The sequence below is a fragment of the Telopea speciosissima genome, chromosome 1, assembly GCF_018873765.1.
Source record: "Telopea speciosissima isolate NSW1024214 ecotype Mountain lineage chromosome 1, Tspe_v1, whole genome shotgun sequence".
Lineage (NCBI taxonomy): Eukaryota > Viridiplantae > Streptophyta > Magnoliopsida > Proteales > Proteaceae > Telopea > Telopea speciosissima.
This window is the reverse complement of record NC_057916.1, coordinates 73,788,369-73,811,529: the sequence shown is the minus strand read 5'-3', so window position 1 is coordinate 73,811,529 and position 23,161 is coordinate 73,788,369. Positions and strand designations below refer to the sequence as shown.

At 37.4% G+C, this 23,161-nt stretch overlaps 1 long non-coding RNA gene across 1 annotated transcript; it reads right to left on the bottom strand.

The window, feature by feature from the left end:
- Positions 1-2,809: 2,809 nt before the first annotated feature.
- Positions 2,810-16,660, bottom strand: LOC122648549. The gene is made up of 3 exons (XR_006331096.1): positions 16,647-16,660; positions 14,777-14,779; positions 2,810-2,901 (listed from the first exon to the last, which is right to left on the bottom strand). It is a non-coding gene; the product is annotated as an uncharacterized LOC122648549 (long non-coding RNA).
- Positions 16,661-23,161: the final 6,501 nt, after the last annotated feature.

Here is a 23,161-nt window from a genome sequence, read left to right as displayed (position 1 = left end):
TTGTAAATAACATCTTTGCATACCCTAGCGGACCTAACTACCAACCTCACTGACCATACATGCACCAATGCCATCGCCTCTTGCGCAGCGCCAACATCATATCACGGTGGATCATCTTCTTCACGGATCGATCGCATTGGTAAAGTATATCCTAGGATAGGTTACCTACAAGATGTTGATGATTCCATTTACGTGACACTTGTGGATGACTACACTCATAATCATACCTAGCTTGGATGTTAATGGGCCCACACACGTAATTTGTAACGGTGTGAATTAATTCCAACAAATGTGATGAACGTCGGCTCTCCTGCCTTTATTGGGAAAGGGCTTCTAAGTCATCTTTCCTTGTAGGCATGATTCACAGGTTGGGAATGGTTCGACCTTTAGGCTTTATAACGGCCCATCCTTCACCAGCGTTTTAATCCTGTCTACATTGATGTGACCTAATCTGAGATGCCATAGGTAAGTAGGACTCATTGGAGCTCTCTTTCATTTTAAATCGATGTTTGAAACCTCATTCGTTATCAAGGGTTGTTTTAGAAAATACAAACCATTTTGTAAAAATTCAGAAGCAACAAAAATATTATTATAACGAATTGAAAGTCTAGTACAAAAAATAAATACATAACCATTTAAAACTAACTTTGAAACAGAAATAATATTCCTTTTAAAAGAAGGAACATAGTAGCAATTATTTAAAACTAAAGATGCAGAATCAAATTCTATACTATAAGTTCCGACTGCCAACTCTTTGGCCTTTGCTCCAGTGCCCATCTTGAGACACACTTCATTCTTGTCCATTCTTTTTGTCTCCTTGAACCCCTGCAACATATTGTAGACATGGACCGTAGATCCGGTATCCACAAGCCATGAGTTAGATGGTCCAATAGACATATTAGTTTCGAAAAGGACAAAAACATTTAAATTACCTTCTGAAGAGGTATCCTTGTCATCTGACTTCTTTCTCAAGGAAGCCAGGTATGCACGACAGTTACGTTTTCAATGCCCCTCTTTCCCACAAAAAAAAAACACTTTCCTTCCTTGGGAGATTTCTTCTTCTGAATTTTCCCGTTTTTTTCTTTATGGGTCTTACCCTTCTCTTTCTTTCCTTTATTCTTGGAAGAACTTTCTTTCACCTCGGTGAGGTGCACTTCTGCCTTTTCCACTACAAGAAATTGGTGCAATGGCGGCACTTTGGGTTGAGTTATTGTGGCATATTTTACAAATGTCGTCATATGTGAAGATATACCGACATTTTATTAAAAATGCCGTCATATATAAAGGTATAACGGCGTATGGATTTAAACGCTGTCATATATGCATATATAACGGCGTTTGATCACAATCGCCGTTAAATAAACTAGTTTCCACGGCGGTTTTTTAAATAAACGCCACTGTAGTTTACTATTTAATAATGGTTTAATATTTTTTTGTAACGGCGTTTTCAAAGAAATGCCGCTGTATGTCACAATACAATGACGTTTATAGATAAACGCCGTATAAAGTAATACTTTGCAACGATAAAAAACCCCAAAATCTTTTCACTTCCCCGCACTTCCCATCTCCATCTCAAAAACGTTTTCGTTTCCCCCGCTCTTTCCATCTCTCTCTCAAAGTTCTCTCAAATCTTTTTCCCTCAACCGTCAAACTTCTCTAAAATCCCTTTCAAACGACGACAACGGTGAATAGGCGACACCAATTCTCGCAAGTCCCACAAGGTTTGATCCCATTGAACCCTTCTTCTCTCCTTTTTTCTTACATGTTTTGATTCGTCGAAAGTGTTAGTTTTTGTGTTTGATCTGTTGTTAGTATTTCAAGTTTTTGTCCAAATTCTTTTGTTTAGGTTTCGTAGTTAATTCTGTTGTTTTAAATTTTTTTTAATCTTAAACTCTCCTTTCTCTCCTGCTCTCTCTGCTTTTCGCTTCGATTCATTCTGTGTTTATCTTTGGATTTACTTATGTTTATATATGTATGAACATGTGGTTTTGATCTTTAAGGGGGGAGAGTATTTTCTACTTCTCTCTTCCGTCTTCGTTCATTCGATTCTTTTGCTTCATTTAAGCACCAAAAAAGATGGGTTTGATTTCTGGAATTCTAATGGGATCGTCGGCGGCATCACTTTGAGGGCATGAGCTTTATGGAGCTTTATAGAGCTTTATCATACTATGTTGATATATCATACTACAGTACTAATACTCCTGGGTATGGTCGTATGGACTATGGATAGAGTCAGATCGACCTCCACTAACTTCTCTGTCAATGATTGAGTCAATTCAGGAAAAAGGAGAGGAGGAGAAAGATTGAGACCCCAAGAGAAGATGTTGACATTTCAGCAAGCAATCAATATAAAGTAGAGCAGTTAAAGAGATGGATAAAACTTATAAAACTTAAAAGGATGGTTAAAGGTGGAGGAGGGGAGAGGAGAGGAGTGGAGTGGAGAGATGCCATTCTAGTGAATAGGAGTCAACATAGAAAGACAATAGGAGAAGTGTGACAATAGGAGAAGTGTGGTTTTGTGTCTTCACAGAATGTCAACCCAACCCAATCCCATAGAATTCAAATTCACCATTTATATATTCTTTACTATTAGGTAGCAGTGTAGGACACTTTCTTTTTTAAAGAGGAAACCAAGAAACCACCCAAGATTTCTTTTTTTTTTTTTTTCCACCTTTGAAGGTGCATGAAGGAATCTCTCTCTCTCTCTCTCTATCTCTCGTGTGTCGTAATGGGAGTGTCACTGTAAGATTTTGATGCAACTTGGGTTCTTCCATGTTTCCAAAATTGGTATCCGATGGTGTTGTTGTTCCAATGACATTCTGTTTGTATTGAATCCACCAAAATTGGTCTCTTGTTCATGTCCACCACTATTGCAATTCACTCCAAAGGTAGGGATTCCTCCTGAAGCAGCTCCAAAAATGGAGGAGCCACCATTTGCTAGAGAATTCATTAGATCTTGGAGATGATTTTCATTTTCCATCTATGACAATGTTTCACCCCCACCACCTCCAAAATTGGCCCTAAAATTAGCAAAAGTGAGACCTCGTCGATTTAGGACCACTTAATGAAGAACTGCCAAAACCTCTAAGCAAAGAACCACTTCCACTGCTTGCTGTTGAACCCATTTGAGAAGCTTTTTGAAGCAAAGCTGTTGCAGACATTTGAGGAATAACAACTTCATTTTGCTTCGATTCATTCTATGTATGTAGTTTATATATGTATGAACATGTGTCTATGTTGGTGATGTGATGGTGAAAAGTGAAAACAGTAGAATTTGAGCTAATTTGGATTTGTTTTGATCAAACAAAGGTGGGGAAAAAGAAAATAGAATAGGTTTTACTTTCATCTTTGTTCTATTTGTTTCTAAGTGTGTTTAGGATGTTAGATTTTTGATATCTTGTTTGGTTCTGAATTCTAATCATTATTAGAAATTACCTAGCTCTAATTACTAGTTACTGTGGATGTCTTTTTTTTTTTTCTCTTCTTCTTCCTTTTTTGGGGTTAGAAACTCTTGTTAGAGTTTAAGAGTGAAACCATTAAAACCTTAACAATGTAACAAATCCTACTATATAGTTGGTGAAACTATAGCCATCACAAATGCATTATTCTAGTGATACATAATGCTGCATTGATAAATTGTTTGCTGTCTCTCGTATCTTGCGTTATGTATAGGTGTACTTATTTGACAAGTTATGAGCGTAGTTCCTTGGATAATTAGGTCTCTTCTTTGTCTCTATAGCTTGCATTCTATGTACGAAATGTATTCGTTTTTGGAGTAAGAGTTCAGTTGTCAGTTGGTTGGATTTTTTTCCCCCCCTTTTTTCCTGTCTCTTTGTACGTTGTAATGTTGTATTTTGATTGATCAACTAGCTCGGAATGAGCATGGTGACTGTGTTATCTTCTTATGTACAGTTTTGAAGTTTCTCTAAGAAGGGCATGTGTTAAATTTGTGTTTTTCCTTCTAGTCTTTGGAAAATCTCTTCATATTTAAAATATGGGATGCAAAGTAAATGGATGCTACCCAAGGAGCTTTACCATCTGTATAAAGCCATCCAACCTTTGGACAATTGGTTCCCTTTCTCAATCATTATTTGTGTGAACTTTAATCCCGATCGAACTTGAGGCTTGTGTGTATAAATAGATTCCAACTTGCAAGAGTTCATCTCACTAATCTCTCCCCTCCTGGGGGTTGAACTATTTGAATAATTGTCTTACTATTTTTATCTCCCATTTTTGTTAGAACTTGAACTATTTGAATAATTCTCTTATTATCTTTGACTCAGATCAAACTTAAGCTGGGACAGATTGCAGCTGATGACTTGGGCAACCCTCTGCAATGGACTTGGATGCTCATTTTCGCTTGCCTTTGATTCTTATCAACAAATTCGCATTTTTGAGTTATTAATTAAAATCCTCATTCCTAATCTTTCCTCTCAACAGCCATGGTAGGGGAGCAACAGACCCCCGACTTCGTCTCTATCTAAGAGCTCCACCTCTCTTCACTGGGAAAAAAGGTTAGTTGCTAATATCTCTGTCTCTCTGCATTTGATCAATTTTCAGAGACTTTTGTAGGTTAAATCTTATTTGTTTTCTACTCATTATGTATTGATCTGCTTAATTTCATTTCCTTTAGGTTTTCTTTGGTTTATTGTTACTAATTAGGTTAGTATGATTTTGAACCCGGAATCAGAGATAGTTTATAGACATAACTTGCTTTTATATTCATACTTATGAACATATTATGAGAACATTGTCAACCATTACAGGTTGATTGTAAATTAGAGATGGAGTTACAAAGAGAGAGAGAGAGAGAGAGAGAGAGAGAGAGAGAGAGAGATATGTTTGATGTTTATGAGAAAGTTTAATAGATTTTCTCTTTTGTACATACATAACCTGGTTTGTAATATATTGCCCTCTTTTGTAGACTCTCTCTTTCTCTCTCTCTCTCTCTCTCTCTCTCTCTCTCTCTCTCTCTCTCTCTCTAAGTGTTGCTTGTAGGAATGAAACTATGAATATGGTGAAGAGATATATAGCTTGACGTGGGTTGACAGGAATATGGTAAGTTATTATTTATTCTGTTGGATTTGAGAGGTTTGGAATCAAGAAATTTCAGTGGATATCTCAGTTTGGGAATAGTGGTGTATGGGGGGGGGGGGGGGGGTGGTATTGGGTCCCATAAATGTTTAAATATGTTTTCTTCCATTTCCATCTTTAGGGTTTTAATCCAATTGTTTGGAGCTCTTGGATCAAGAAACTAAAAAAATTCTGTTTTGTTCTTCTAAACCTAACCTCTCTATCTCTCTTCATCTTTCTTAGAGTTTCCTTTGGGGAATTGGTCCCATTAGAGAAGGGGATGTAAAGCAGAAACTATTCCTCCTAGTTGTCTTCTACTTTATTATTCTATATGTGAAGATTGAGTTCTTTCCTTTCTACATGCATAAACATGACATGTTTTTAACTAAAAGGCCCACAGCCTTTCTATATGAATAATGAAATTACATTAGAATGGGTCAAGTCATAGGAACAAGGATGATTAGTTATGTTGGATTTTGAAAAGCTTCATGGATAGGCGTGGTGGACATTTTTTTTTGTTTCTTTTCTTCTTTTTTCCCTTCCTCATCAACCAAGGCATGTGATTTCTCTACTTTTTTTTGTCAAGAAATGGCAGGTAAGGGATGACCACATTACAACTAATTTGAAACTGAAGTTGACTATAACAGTTTGGTAAATTTCTAGGAAATACAGCATGATCATGAGAAATTGGTAGCATTCATGTCATAGTTATCTCCTAAGCTTGAAGAATTGGATTGGGTACTTGAAGATGCTAATGCAAGAGGGTTGGCCTCGGCACAATGGTAAGATTGCTCTTTTGCAATTTGTACTTTATTTTATAATTCTATATTGTAATATGACAACAAATTTCTGATTTTACTTCTAATGAAATTGATGAAGCTTTTGCTAAGCATTGTAGTTAGTCGAGCTCATGTGTGTGTGTGTTTGGTGATTTTGGGGATGGGGTTGTAAAATCAGATCATGTGACTTGTGTGGGTGTGTTTTTCAGATCTTTGGGGGTATGTTGGATGTGCCACAAAATGCATATCATGAGTCTTGTTTCTCATGATGAAAGGGATTGGAAATTGGGCTTGCATAGATGGTAAGTATGGATGAATGGATTTCTATTTGCATTGGGATTCTTAATCGATGAGTTCTTTCAGGTAGCCTCAACCTCACAATCTTCAGATCTCAAATAACTATGGGAATGTCGCTGGTCGTTGATACCCACCATTCGACTTCCCTCTTTCTTTTTCTTTTTCATGTTTTACATAGTGAACAATCATTGGGAAGCTTACTTGTTTTTTTTTTGGGTAAGGGGAAGCTTATTTGATACTTAATAGGTTATGATAGTCTACATATGAAAATATTGAATTTCTTGGTTTAACTTGTGCCTTGGTAGGAAAAGATAGATTGACGGGTTTGGTTGTTGAGGCAAAGAAAGAGAGCTCTTCAAATGGCTCAAGTTAATGCCGATGATGTAGACTTTACCTCGCCGTGCGGATCTACTCCCGACGATCTTTTGGCGGTGCTCCTCAGGTACATCCACATGATTTAGAAATCTTGAAATGCTATGGTTAAAGTAATCATCTTTGTAAGAAGAGGCAATTATAACTGTACTGTGGCTGCAAAACATGTTTTCATTTGATTATGAGTGAAGGGCTAAGTACTTTGTAAGAGTAATATTTCATTGTTAGTATAAAGAAGTGTGATGCTAGGTGATAAGGATCCAATTAAAACTCTATTTCTTGTTAGTTCATAAATTTCATTTTCTCTGTGTTACGCCATGCTTAGCTTAATATTGTGTTTCATTTATTATTCTTTTAGACTTGATATAACTAAAGAGGAACAAGTTAGTTTATATAGTTGAGACCAACTTTTCAAGAGACATATTCGTTTCTAACCTATTCTTATACTTAGTTGACCATCCATACTTGTGATATTGTTTGTCTAATCATTAACAAGTATTTGTGTTGGATCTCATAATACCTAATATGCTTCATGTTTCTGTACCAGAGCATTCATTGTAACTTACCATCTCATGATAGTTCTAGAGATATACCATCAATTATTAGATTACAATCCCCTCAAGTGTGTTAAGGCATCAGTTAGACTTGAGCATCTCAAACTCCGAATTCTTTTTAGATGATCTGTGATGAATTTTGAATTTGTGCATAAAAGGACACGCTGTTTCAGTCTATTGATTTGGATAATTACTTGCTCCAGTCCTTGTTTCTACCTATTGCTTATAAATGGGTCAGATTTGAGTTTAATTTGGACTATTGATCACTTAATCTCTGTTTCAGTCCATTGCTTTTTAAATGTATCAGACTTTAACATGACTTGGATATATTTACTTAAATCTCTTATTTCATCCCATCTTTGTGGATGCACTTCGAATATGAAATGGGTAGGGTATTTGGGGAGGTATATCTCTGTTTTATATATGGATTTGGTTTGGATATAAAAATAGGTGACATGATGAATCTATTATCTTTGAAACAGGTTAATGGATTGAATATAGAAATAATTTAAAAAAAAAAAAAAAATACATATAGCAGCGGCTAAAAGTATAAACTCAACACCTATCACGGCACTTTTTAAATGCTGTTGTAATACACTTTTCCCGTCGTTTATTGAAAAATGTCACAAAAGAAAAGAAATTCAATACCTATCATGACACTTACGAAAACGCCGTTGTAGTAATTTTTCCCGGCATTTATTAAAAAACGCCGCGAAAAAGGTACATACACAGTCACACTAAAACAACACCGTTGTACAAAAACGGCGGTACCTTTGCCGACATTTCAGTGGCACAAATTTTAAACGCCGTTATATCCTATGATGGCTTTTTTTGGACTTATAGCGGCGTTTAAAAACGCCGTCGTAGGCCCAATTTCTTGTAGTGTTCCTTTTTAATCGCTCTCTCGGCTTCTTGTAACATATTACCCAGCTTGGTTAACTGAACATCTAACTTGTTCATATTGGAGTTGAAAATAAATGAACTGAATGAGCCGGAGAGAGATTTAAAAATGACGTTCCTCTGATACTTCAAGGAGAACTTTTCAGAACCTAAACCGTCCAATTGTTCGAACAAGTTTTGAATTTTCATCACGTGGTCCAAGATCGGAGTTCTAGGTTCTATCTTGAGACTGTGGATCTTATCCACCAGCTCGTACTCTATGTGGGTGTCTTGTTGGCTATACAACTCTTTGATCTTAGCCATCATGTCACCCGCCGAAGATATTCCCTTGACAGACTTGACAATCGATTTGTCAATGGAATTCAAAATGTACAGTTGGATCTTTGAATCCCTTTGATGGTAGGATTTGAAGATGCCCACCCTTTTCTTTAGTTGTTCTGCGGTAAATTCAGTAATACCCTCAGTTCCATCCATGTCAGCGGACGGTATAGTGGGAGACTCTTCTGGTAGGACAGAGTCAAGTCTCTCAGCCTTGAGAAGGAGTATAATGTTATGATGTCAATTCTCATAATTCGGTCCGGTCAATTTTGAATGGGTGATAAGTGGCATAAGGGTATTGTTGATTAGGGCAACCATGTCGAAAAGATCTACACATGTACAAGTAAAAACACAATAAATATCATGATCATTGAATTTTTGTTTTTTTGGGCTAATTAAAACAAGGGAAATTTACGCATACCACCCCCGAGGTTTGACGAAAGGATATTTTCACCCCCCAGGTTTGGAAAATTCTGCGTACCCCCCTGAGGTTTGCAAACGGTAACAGATAGGTCCATTTCATCATTCATGATCAACACTGTTAAAAAATAGACTTGAACTGACGGAATTGCCCTTGCCATTGGGGTTTCACAAATGACTAAAATGTTAAGGGATTTTTAGGGTTTGAAATTGAAGAAATTCCCAAATTAAACACCCTACGCAGAGCTGCAACTCTTCTTCCTCCCAATCTTGGCCGAGAACCTCCATAACCACTGCGTTGTTCCCTTAATCGAGCCACACTGGAAGAGAAAAGTGTTAAAGAAGGGGGTTAGAGCACCTACAACTTCTCCAAGCTCGGTTAGAGCACCCGCAACTTCTCCAGCTGGTGTTTGTGGACTTGCAACTTCTGAAACTGCAACTTCTCTAGTTTCTCCAACTTCGGTTTGACCTGCGACTCCAAGATCTGTAAGTATTTCTTTGAATTTCTTCATCCATTCTCAAACCTTTCTGATATTGGGAAAACCTAATCAGCCTCTGCAATCGTATATGAGTTTGGCTGGAAAAAATTGATATATCTGTCAACCCATGACCGTGAGTAAAGCTCACTGCTCACTACTCACTGAAGCCCAAAATTTGATATAAACTATAATTTTAAGAATAGGAGAAAGAAGACTATGGTTAGTACTAAACATAAGCCTCAGGAAAAAAAAAGTATGAGCAAAAGAGCAAACATTAGATTTGTCCCAGCATCTATGAAAGAAATAGTGGGAATACTATCATGCGTAGGTGCTTTCAAAGCACCAATACTAGAGACAATGTTCCGAATTTCCTCCTTAGATAGAATGGAAGAGGAATAAATTTTCACTCTCAGAGTTCACAGGATCAAAACAGTTTTAATGAAAGCGGGGTCAAGTGGGTTATAGGTTGTAGAAATAGATTTGAAATAATTACATAAATTATTAGCAATGGAAAAAGGATCAAAACATTTGGTGCCCGAATCATCTAAAACGTGGGTAATACAATGTTTATTACAATTGCAAACAGCCTTAGGAGACTCTAGATTTATGCAACCAGAACACCTCTTTTGCCTGAAGAAGCCAAAAATTTTTGACTAGACACTGCAAGCTGAGACATGGATAAACGTTTTGGATATATTGTCATGTTATCATGAGGACAATGACTTAATTTTTGGGTTAATTTAACTTTTGTGCTAATAATATATTCTTATGAAAAAAGAACAAAGCACCAGAAAAGAAAAGAGAATATATTTACATTGTCTGAAGAAGCCAAAAGAATCTACTTTTGCTTCATGGCCTTGTAAGCCAAGCACTTAATAGCTCTACTACATCATTTCTTCTTCTTCTTCTTTCCATCATCAGAGGCAGAGAAAGAAGAAATACAGAGCATAGGGTACTCAATAAAACGGCCACCTCAAAGTAACATTTGACTCTAGATTCCTGTTTTCAAACTTTGTATAATTAGAGATTGGACAAAAAGGTGAAGCTGAAGTAAGATTGAATGTGAACAGCCCACCCTTCCTATGGAATAACCCACAAGTGTTTAAGATTGAAAGTGAACAGGAGCTAAAACCCTTGAGCTCTTTACATAAGATGATGGTGAGTAAACTTCCATTCCATCTCCAACTTCATAAGTGTTATTATTTGGGCTAGTAGCTTCATTGTGGTTTAGCTCATGAGAATTATTCTGCCTTGTATATGGTTCTGCTTGCTTAATATGCTTTTGCCTCCTTGTTCTCCAGTATTTCATTATCAATTCTTCATGGAATAGATCATTTGATTCCTTGATGGGACTATTATTAATGCTTAGATTCAATGTTATGTTTGCCGGTACAATGTCTTCTAGTAGTGTCAATGAGAGCTATTCAGGGTACCTTAAGTGTGAGAACAAGCTGTGTTTTTGTAGGTCAAGAGCTGCTGTAAGGATCTCGAACTCAACAGATAACCCAAATAGGCTATATTATAACTGTGCAGACAAAAATAATGGTGGGTGCAACTTCTTCCAATGGTGTTATACCATGAGTGAACCAGGTCAATGTAGCCTCACCAATGTTCCAGCTCCACATCCAGGTCCAACAAATACTATGGGTGTAATTAGTGTAGAAGAACAACAGAGGATGGAGCAACAGAAGAGGGATCAACAGAAGGAGGAGGAATTTTGTAGGTTTAAGAATAGAGTGATTGAGTTGGAAAAGTCAAATGCTGCAATGAAGATGTTTTATCAAATGATGGTTGCGTTGTTTGTCTTGAACTTTGTTGTAATTGTTCTGAAAATATGATGGAGTGTATGGGGTAGGGCACTTAATGTATGGAAAGGGGAGTTTCACCTAATGTATGGGAAGGGGGTGTTCATAAACATGGTCTTGTTTGGTAATTTGAATGAACAATTTGCTTTCAATGAATGCATTTGGGATTTTAGTGTATTGTATTTGGAATGTTATGGTTTTTGGTGTTCTTGACACTTTGTTGTGGTTAGAAACCCCAACTTCAATAGATATGTTAAGTTTAATACTATGCAAGCTATAGTGCTTGATGTTCCCTGATCTTTTAGAGAGGAGCTTTAATCCAAGGAAAGGTTTTGGTTTGGATTTGCTAATGAGCTTGGATAGCACTGTGTTCTTGTATCTTCTGGTGTGTTTGATTTATGGGTCAACTTCTTGCTTGTTGGGTCAGCTGCCCAGGCTACCTAAGTAATATAGTCTAACATGAATCCAATCCTTTTGTGGTGTAGTGGAAGGAGAATGCAAAAGAGTGAATCTAAAATTAGATAATTCATTATTTGCCAACGACAACCTTCAAATTCTGTGGGCAACTCCACACTTAATGAAAGCTCTAAAATATACTCTGAATCACTACTGTCAAGCTTCTGCAAATTGTCTAAATCTGAAGGAATCATAAAGGTCATTTAAGTACCTTGGCATGCCTTCAAAAATTGGAAAAAGTAAAAGAAAAAAGGACAAAGGCAGTGTTTCAAGAAGTGAAATAGAGACACAGTTTCCAAATAGCAATGTTTAGGGCAGTTTATGCTGATTTTAGACCAATTCCAGTCCAATCGGATAGGTGGCTTTCAATTCTGATCTTTAAAACCTGGCTACGCATTCTAATCTTTAAAACCTTGGGAATTTGGGATGGATGGAAAGAAAAATTCCTCTCAACAATCATGATTTGAATCAGCAGCTATGGCATTTCCTTTGAATTCTGTCCATTCACAGATATGGGGAAGAAACTGAAATCTCCAGAATTGAAACTCGGATAGAGAACTTTCTCCCAAGCAGTTATATCTAAGCTTTGAAAAATCACTATTAAAGGAAGGATTAAATAGACGGGCAGCATGATAATCCCCTGCCATAGTTTCAAATGTGTAATATTTTCCATTTGCTTTCTTCAATCACGACTACTCTTACAATCGATAATTGACTAGACTAGTAATGATTCCTTAATTCCTAAAGATATCCTGAAAAATAAAAAAATGGGTTCCCCTGAAAATCAACTATATTGCTCAAAGACTACTCCTTTACAAAGTAAAATCATCCATAAACCACAGAAAAACTTTTGCAGACATTCATATGAAGTAACCCAATTCCTCCTTATTATCAAAAACAGGAAAAGAAAATCAATAATTCATGAACCTAAAATGTTCTCCAATGCATTTCATCAAACTCCATATCTTCCACATTCAATTTACTGTTGCTATTGCCCTCACAACTCCATATCTTCCACATTCAAATGTGGTCATAGATGAACCAAATCATATTGCTAATCCAATTGGGTTACCTTTTCTTTTCTTTTCTCCCTCTGTTCTGTTAACAAAAAAATAGTCATTGTAACTCTTTAAGTGCATGTAAGTTCAGCAAATGAGGTTCTGATACAAAATCAGAAGGCTTTTAAATATCATTATATAGTAACAAACAAGCTAACCATTCAAACAGCATGAATGAAATCTTGCCCTGAACAAATTCAAGCTATATTCATCAGCAGTTACAAGAGAGAGTTCAGACAGACATGTAACTGAAGCAGCAAGAGTGATCATCAAAACCATAATGGGTGACATGTGGAATTTACCCCAACACCGCCTCCTCTTCCTGTTGTCTTCACGGCCTCGCTTCTCCTCTCGCTCGGTTCTCTTTTTCTTGGTTCTACCATCCTGGGCATCCATCTTTGCGTCTAGGGTTTCCACCGTCGTCATGTACTCCTCGCATCTGGCCTGGAGTTCCTTCAGATTGCTGGGATTACTCTTGCAAAGTTCCCAATTGAGGTCCTTGTCGCAAATCCCAGCTAGTAGAGCGGTGTATTCTACTTTGGGATCAAGGTCCTCCACTTCTAGCTTGACCTAGTTGAACCGAGTTAAGTAGGATCTTAGAGTTTCGCCACTTTTCTGCTTCACCATGGTGAGGCTTACCAGTGTCTTCTTGTAGCTCCGACTGCTTGTGAAGGCAGAGGCGAAGGCTATGCTGAGCTGTCGAAACTCATGAATGGAGTTTGGTTCTAGGTGGGTGAACCAAGTTTTGGCGGCCTTCCTCAACGTTGGGGGGAAAGCGCGACACATGATCGCATCAGCGGCCCCACAAAAAGCCATAATTGAGTTGAAGCCTTCCAGATGCTGAACAGGGTCGGTGCTGCCATCATAATACTCAAACGTCGGCATCTTGAACTCCTTGGGGAAGGGGATAGTCATGATTTCATCCGAGAGTGCTGTCTTCCTGGAGAAGATAGGTTTCTTGGGCAATGGCTGCTTCTCGGCCATCTTTTGGATATGCTCTCGGAGTTTAATCATCAATCTCCATGACCATAGCCAAAGAAGTCTTGATGTTTATCAAGTTTAATCATCAACATGATTGGCTTTTTGGGAAGTAGTGATCTGCAATGCTCAATGACCAAAATTTAGGATAAAAAATCAGACCATTCTCTAACATTACATTGTTAATTATTTTCTATAACATTACATTGTTAATTATTTTCCAAGCACATTGGTCCATACATCATATTAAAAACAACATTTGCAAACATAATACCAAATGTTGATCCAAATCCAAGTCAAACCATTAAGTTACAAAATGTTTTCCAACTAAATCCAATAGAACTTGCTAAATCATAAATCAACCCATAGCCTCCACTTCAGCTCTAACACTGCAACTCCACTTTAGCTCCTCCAACCTTCAGCTCCAACACACAGCAGCTCCAAAACACTTCAGCTCCAAAACAATGCACCTCCAACACAGTAACTCATCAGCTCCATGGACTGCTCTTAGACAGCAACTGAACTGTACATGGCAAAAATACATATCAGTTTACCAATGCAGGAACTCAGGCATTTATTTAAACTGGCTAATCATGTAATCAAAGTAAATCACATCTTGTGCAGTTAGACTGGTCCTAGGCAGCAACTCCACTCACCATTTCATTGGGTAGCTCTACTGGCTCTCCTTGCCTTCTCTTTCATATATAGCCTTGGCTACCATCCTTTTCTGAATCACATCTTGTGCAGTTGTACATGACTATTGTGAGGATCTGGTTGCTTTTTGAGATGATGATATATCATCTAGTGTATCACACCTTGATTTCCTCTACAGTTGCATCAACTAAACATATATATAAAATTTCAAGTTTTATGTACAAAACTCTAAAATGAAAATGATAATTCAGTTAATAGTGCTACCTTGACACCAACATTCTGCTGAGGGGACCTCTGTTGAGAGGACCTAGTTACCACCTGAGGGGACCTAGTCTGAGAAGCTCTGGTTACCATCTGAGGTGATCTCTGCTGGGAGGATTTGGTTACCACCTGAGGGGACCTGGCTTGAGAAGATTTGGTTACCATCTAAGGTGATCTCTGCTGGGAGGATCTGGTTACCACCTGAGGGGAGGTCTGCTGAGGGGACCTAGCCTGAGAAGATCTGGTTACCATCTGAGGTGATCTCTGCTGGGAGGATCTGGTTACCACCTGAGGGGAGGTCTGCTGAGGGGACCTAGCCTGAGAAGATCTGGTTACCATTCGAGGTGATCTCTGCTGAGAGGATCTGGTTACCATCTAAGGGGAGCTCTGCTGAGTGGAGCTCGGCTGAGAAGAGCTGGTGCCCTTCTTAGGTGTCCTCTGTTGAGAGGACCTCTGCTGAGAGGACCCCTGGCATGAACAAAATAAATAATTATAGTGGTAAATATTAATGCATAAAAGTTGAAAGAGTTTAATTGTAAAATGATAAAATCAGTTAAGGTACCTTATTCTTAGAAGTAGATTTCCTCTTCTCAGCACCTGGACCTCCTTTGCATATCCTCCTATTGTGATCAAATGATTCACATTTGCTACATCTCATAGTGCTAGACCCCTTCCTAATGTCTTCTTTAGCTGCCTCATCTTGTTCTCTCCTCCTTGACTTATTTGGTCTGCCAATTGACCTCTTCATTGGTGGTAGAAGTAGGGATCTGTCTTCTAAAGTGCTTAGATCAGACAATGGATCAATCATTCCCTCATGAGCTAGTATATACCTCTCTTTTGAGTAGTATGAGTCACAGAATTGCTGAAGAGGTATCCTATTATATTGAATGCATGCTCCCACATGTTTACATGGCAATCCAGTTGCTATGTAGATCCCACACTCACAGAAGTTATTTGCCAAGTCCACCACATACCTAACACTGTTATCCTGTACCTCATACTTATCTCCTCCAGCAAATGTTGCTCTACAATACCTGACACCTCTCTGCAAATCATCAAGTTTTTTCTTCATTCTTGGAGTGATATGCTCTTCAAAGTTACAACCCTTTGGAAACCTTTTCTGTAACCTACCATTAACTTAGATCTGACTAAGTTGATTAAGGTAAGGATTGGCTTATCCCTACATGATCCAACCCATTAGTTGAATGACTCAGTCATATTGTTCGTTATTTGATCACTCTTGGCTCTATGATCAAATGCATGTCGACTCCACATATTAACTGGAGTCTTCATCAACTATACATATGCCTCCTTCCTTTCTGCTTTCATACCATCCATGGCCCTTTGGAATTCAAAAATATTGTATGCTTTGCTGGCTGCCCATGAATAACCTCGTAATGCAGGCCCACCTCCAAAAACTTTCTTGAAATTGTTGTATAGAAGTCTGCTGCAGTGTCGATGGTTTGCTACAGGGAAAATGGTTGAAATTGCTTCAATAAGACCCTGTACAAAACATATTGATTTACATAATATTAATAAGGGAAAATATCATCCCCCTCCCCTCTAAGTTTGCCTAATATTAATCCAGTACCCAAGTTTTGAAAAATATCTACCCCCTCCCCTACTTTATAAAGGTTATATCAACCGTACCCTAAGTGACTGACGGTGTTAAAATAAGAGTTTAAAAGATGATATTACCCTTTAATTGGAGTTAAAAAAGGTTTCTGGAGTGGGACCGATCCCTTCTTCATTCTTCTTCTTTTTCTTTTTCTTCTTCTTAAACCCCATAATACCCTTAATGTTATTTTATTCCAATTTTACCCTCCTCAACCCCAAAACTCCTTTTGCGGCTTCTTCCCAAAAAACCTTGTGTTCTTCTTCTTCAACCCCAAAACAAGAACCTTGAGTGTATGAATTCATTGAGCGTGCAAGCTTTCCCACTGCATGTACCCTTGAGATGGTATCGCTATTAATCGAATTCAAACCCCTAACCTATAGTGTTTTTTTAACTATAAACTAGGTTTTCCTAACTGAATCTGAATCTCTTAATCCATTCGTATTCGTTCTGTTTCAAAAAATCCCCAATGCGTGGCTCTTTTTTCCACCAAATCACCAAACTTAATTTCTTCTTTCTGACGGGTTGACACAAAGTTCAGAAATTTAAAAACCCTTCAACGAAGGTTAGGAATGCAATTTTGAATCAGTTCCCTTGTTTCCGACAGTTCCATTATCCAATTTGGACTTTTGGAACTGCTTAGGGGCTATTTGGAAGAATGGATTACGTGGGTCATGCATCCTACCACTGGACCTCACATCCACCGCTGGATAACAAAATCCCTTTTCTTGAATTTCCATTTTTCCAATTTTTTTTTTCTCATATTAGCGAGCTTCTCTGGTTTCTGGTTCTAAGTTCCTTTTCTGACTTCCTTCCTTCCCTCTTTCTTAGAATCTCATTGGGTAGCAAATTCCTAAATGCATCCGTGTGATGGGTTGTCCAAGTCCACCTTCAAGAACTGTTGGGTGATTTCTGAAAGGCTTGAAGTTTGAAGTAATATATAGTCTAGGTGTTTTATGAAGATTTTTGAATTGGGTTTTTTTCTCAAACTTGCAGTGTTTGTGGTCGTGAATGACTCTTTCTATTTTCAGATAGGTAGAGGCATTGTAGATGTGGAGGGTGTTCTTTCCAAAATAGAAATAATTGTGGTTGTGAATGACTCTCATGGATTGACTTCCCTTGATATTTAGCTTCTTTTGTACAGATCAAATGGTTGGTTCAAACTTGCTCTTGGAAATAGTTCTTGTCAAGAACAGAAAGGAGTTGCAGAGCAAAGTTTTGAGTATAATTTGAAAGCAGAGAAATACCCAGGATAGTTAGAAGATTAGAAGACGATGCCAATACATCACTCTCTATCTCCCATCCCTCTCCTTCGACCCCACTGAAACCCCTAACCCACCTTCCCTTTCCCTTCTATCTCACTATATAGCAGCGCAAAAAAAAAAAAGTTGAAACCCTTCTGTAAACTAATCGAACCACCCCTTCTTCTCATTTTTTTCCCAGAACCAACCTCACTGTCTTCCTTTTCCAAAAACCCCAATCCAACACTCCTTGGTTCCGTCAGAACCAGAAAAACAAAAAGAGCGAGAAGAAGAAGAGCAGAGAGGGCGAGAGAGAGTACAAAACCAAAAATAGAAAACCCTTTCTCTAGTCCAGTGCATCAAGTGATGCACAAAAAAAATGCTTGCTCCATCCTTTGGCATCTCCATGCTTTGTTCTTTGCATCTTCATGCTCCTTTCTATCTCCTTCCATCATTGTATGTTGGCCTCCATCTTTTTTTAAGATCTTCAAAATCTCCATCGGTTGAACTTACATAAAATAAATAAAATTACAACCTAGTTCTCTGTACACTTTTCTTGGGGAAGAAACCCCTTTGGTAAATACAACCCACCATTGGATTGCCCAAGGGGTGGAGTACATAATTTTATCAAAAAGAATAAGGGAAGAGAGATAGAGGGGGGGAGAGAGCACAACGCACATCACATTCCATATTTCACAAAAACAATTAAATACCACAATCCACATAGACTTACAAATTAAATCCATTCTCATAACCACCAAGATAAAATAAGAATTCTCCATGATCTAGTCCAATAAGGTAATGATACATATGACCCCACATCAACATGTGACAAAATTGGGTGAATGCAAATCACCTACTTAACCATTAAGTGTGAGTGCATTCAAAAAATTGAACTAAAAAGTCCAATAAAAATCCATAATAAATTTTCAAGAAAAAGATATTTTTTTTTTTATAAATTTTAAATATGAAAATAAAAAATAACTATTTATTTTTCTTCCCTTTTCATATCAATCATAATATAATCAAATTAAAAAATGCATCCTCTTATTGAAAAAATTAACAACTTTATTCTAGGAACATGGAGAACCCTATTCTATCAAAACCATACTCCAACCATGAACATACAAGCAATGCTTTGATACCAACTTTTGAGAATAAACCCAATACACAACGGAATCTGGATCGGATCAATACTTGTAGTTCATAATCAAGAGTAAGGAAGAAATAGTTTCAAAATAACATTCATGGTTACCTTAGTAGCAAATTTGTAGCTTGATCAATACTTACAACCTTTTAGAAGAGCACAAAAATCAACAAAGCCTCTTGAGTTCTTTAACTCAAGTCTCACACACACTACTACAAGAGAGGGGAGAGAGAGAAATCGTGGGAGGGGGAGAGAGCACCGCCAAAAATCGTGGGAAGCTCCTCCCTCTCCCTCTTTTTATAGTTTTGGAGATCCTTGGGTCTCAAGTAACCTCCTTCCATTTTGGCTTTGGCTCAATTTTTTATTTTGGTGTTTTGTGAATCTTCTAATTTTTGCAACTCCAATGTGCTACTAAAGTGAAAAGATAGAATCTCAAAAGGGATACAATCTTTCCAAATTACGGTTCATGAGATATTCTCATAATATCTCTAGCCATAATATAAGAAGATATTCAACCATAAATATTTTATTCTCTCATATAATGCCATGTGTCCAATAAACTCTTTTATTGCACATAAGCCCTTTTACTTTTCTAATATCCCGTAATGAATTATAGGGTATGTACTTTAATGCTACTTATCCCCAATTCATCATGTACGTTGATCGAGAGAATATGTGATTGCGATAGGAGGGCCATAAAACTTTGAAATAAAATTTAATATATTATATATTAATTTTATATTGAAAATAAATTTATAAAACATTCCGAATAAACACTGGATCCAGATTTCTATCGGACCAATCACCGACTTTCTCTCTCCTAGATATTCCCCGTAAACAAGTAGTGGATTCCATGTTGAGAAACCCTTTGCTTACAATGCAGGATCACGAATCCAGTGTACCGATTTATAGTCCGATTGGACATCAACCATTGGCTTACCAAAATCCAGAATGCCACACTGCAACAAATGAAATCTTCTCAGGTCAAAGGGCCATCGAGTAGCGGGTAAGTATATCACACGCACAACCAGTAGCAGTACATAAGATATACATACCAGATTCTCAGCTATACACGTTCTCGACGTGTACCCACATCCATGCCCCGAAATCTCCATTTCTCGTGACATGCGATATGGAAACCATATAAACAGGATGTCCAGTCCCATTCCCAGCTCAGATAAGTTTTAGGTAAAGACCTATGGAACATTCTTATAAGCCCACATAAAATAATAAAATGTAAAAATTAAATTCAATAATTTAATAATTCGGGTTTGATGGACACCCAATTCCAACAGGAGGTTTGTTGCAAGCTTCGTTGACTCATCTGGATCCCCAATCGACGTTGGCTCAGAATGCTCCAATTGATAATCCGAATGGAGATGTGGTGGCCATTCCACCTAATGCAGATGATAGTACTTTTGACGTCAATTGTAAGAGAGTTTTTGGATCTAATAGTGCATTTTTGGACCGGGAGAGTCCTTCCTTAGTTTCTAAGAATCAAAGTTGGAGTTGGGTGATTCCTCCCATTATTCCCTATAATCCTAATGGGAAGAAAGTCAACTTTATATACAGGTGATTGTTTCTTTGGATTTGATTGTGTTCTTTGTTCCTCTTGTGTGGTTTCCCTTCAGCTTGATTAGGTTGTGGGTTAGTCTGTTGTTTTGTTGTGGAATTTTCTCCTTGTATTTTTCCTTGTTCATTCCCCTTTTATTTTTAGGGGAAAGTTTTTTTTTCATTCATCAGAAAAAAAAAAATTTGCAATTTTGTAGCTTTATTAACCGCCAAATTTGGCCTATTCACTAATAAAAAACTTTTTTTTATAGAAAAAATGAAAACTGTTTGGTAACCATTAAACAAAATAGAATACAGAATAAGAAATCGTTTGGAAAGTAATTATGCGTAAATAAATTTTAATTGTAAATGAAGAAATTCCCCCATAACCCATCTTCTTATCCAAATCAACAGAAACTGTAAGGTGAAGAAATTCCTCCAAATCAACACAAAGCCGGGTAGATGGGTGGGCTGCCAGACAGCATGGGGATGGAGGGAATAGGGTAGGGTGAGGCGGGGGGTAGTGTGCGGTAGGTTGTAGGAAGAAGAATAAGAGGGGGAGACAAGCTGGTGGGTTAGGGTTGAGAGGAGGGGGAGTGTGGGTTAAGGAAACAATAAAAAAAAAATAAAAAAAAAAAAGCGAAATAGAGCTCACCTGCCCTGCAGCAATTCTCAGCTAGCCCCTCGTAATCCTGGAATCGATCTGCTTGGAAACCCCCATCTGAGCCCTCATAAGCTCTCCAACAGTGGCAGGCTTCTTCGACTTTGACAGACTACTCTCCTTTCCTAGACTCTTCGAAGATCTCAACCCCAATGCCTTCTTAAAATTACTAGCAACAGTTGAAGTGAGTGATCTCTGCCAGGAAGGCGAAGTAGAAGAAGGTAAAACAGAAGTAGTATAAGACAGCAACGACGGAGACGGGGACCATCTCATTCTTCTCTGATTTTGGAATGAAAGTTACTGTCCTTCCACTGGAAGATCTACAAGCATTGACGAATATTTCATTAGCGGTCTCTCGGAGTTCCAAATCAGATAAATTCCCACGAAATTGGCCAAACGGAGATGGGAGATCTGAAGTTGGCAAAGTATCGTTACTTTCCATATCTCTCTTAGACTCTCCCAGAGTTCTGCACTTAGTTCTCCTACATTGCAGTAGGGAGTAGGGGCGGGTGGGGTTGTTTGGGTTGCAGCAAGGGGTAGGGGTGGGGCTGGGGTGGGTGGGGCTGCAGGAAGAAGAAGTAGAAGGGGTCAGGACTTGTCATTCTAATTAAAGTACGGAATGATGCTTTTACCCTTGACTTTGAAGGCTTAAGAGCACATCATTAAACTTGAGCGAAAAAATGAAGGAAAAACGTTTTTGACTATAATCCATAGTAGACTCAAGAGTCTATAATGATTTTGGGGGTGTTTTTGTTTATTTTAAATAAAAACAAGTTTAAAAAATGATATCAAACACATGAAAAATAAAAAATTATTAGAAAATGAAAATGAAAATAAAAAATTATACCAAAAAGACCCTAAAGCTATGTTTAAATGCCAAGAAAAGAAAAAAAACGAAAAGAATTCAAAAAATTTTTAGATTGAAGAGAGAGATAGATACATAAATCAATCATTTACATCATTATGTTTTTTGAATCATTATATTTTTTCTTTTCTTGGCACCCAAACATAGTCATAAGTCATTATCACATTCGCACCTCGTATTGAAGAAGTCAAAATTACCTACCCTTTTGGCAATATGATGGTACCGATGTCCATGGTGAAGGAGTGAAGGGAAACTCAATCCTTCAATTTTACATTTTAAATTAAAATTTGGATAACTTTTTAAACCAAAGACTATAAGGCCAAGAATAGAGATTAAAGCTCTGCTAATATGCCAATGGATTCATCACAGAGCTTACAAATAACCATTGCCTACTTCAAACATGCATCACAATCCTATAAAGATAGGGAGCTAGAGTATGATGCCTTCATCCGATAACAAAGTCATAAATAATATATGGTTGTCATAGAACTCCCTCACATGCAAGGGAAATGTTATTGTTGAAAGCCATGTTTATAGGATATTATTATCGTTCTCTCTAGAACAATCAAAGGCACTGATGGAGATTGTATAGGCTGGTACATTCTGGGCCGATCGAAACAAGATGGAGTTACAAGGTTTCTCCTTGTATTCCTTTGGTGATTTCAGTACATTCTTATCTAGTAAAACATGCATGATGTTGCCACTAGAATTTGAACTGCCACGTATGGGGGAGACCTGTATACCACAAACTAAGGGTTGAGCAAGAAAGAGAGTTAGAGCGGACTTTGAGGTGGGCTTTGCAATGCTATAGTTAGTAATCTGAGCAACACTAGTGTGAGCTAAGAACTGAGCAAGTAGCTAGTTAAGTGAGAGTAATAAAATCAGTAATCTGAGCAACAATAGTGATTATTTTAGAAGAGACCATACAAAGGCTTATGAGCCTAAAATCATTCCCTTTTATTGCATTATCTTTCTTTGGGAATATAAAGAAGTGGTTGAGATCAAAAGGAAGATTAAAATTCGCAAAGAAATTATGTACAATACACATCACATGACATTTAATAATATCCCAATTTTATTGGAAGAAAAAGGCCTGAATGCCATCATTACCCCAAGCTTTAAGGGCCCCGCCCCAATACTTCTTTTTTTTTTTTTGGTCGAAAGGGCCCCAATACTGAAAAGAACATCCATTAATTACCTCCTCTTCAGAAAGCAAAGAACAAAAAAAGTCATTCTCTTTAACAAAAATTATCGGATTTAACAAATTTTCAATAAAAGAAGGGTGCAAAGGATTATTAGTGTTAGAGATAGAACTGAGATGTTGAGGAAACAAATTAGCAATAGTGGGCAAGCCATAAACTTTAACACCATCATTATTCGTTCTTGAGATTACTCTTAGCAACAACATGAAAAGACTTTGTATTCCTATCATATATCCCCAATACACCATAAAGTTAAAAATAAAAAATAAAAAAAAATGCCCTTAGCTTCCAACAAGCAATAGATTTGATAAGACACCTCGGACAATTGAGAAAACACAAAAGATGTAGGAGCAAGAGAGTCTAAATAATGATATTTTTTAAAGTGAAAATTTTTTAAGTTAAAAAATAGGCCAAATTGTACGGAAAAAAAAAAAAAAAAAAAGGCCAAATGTTTTCTGTGCAGTAGCACAGGCTG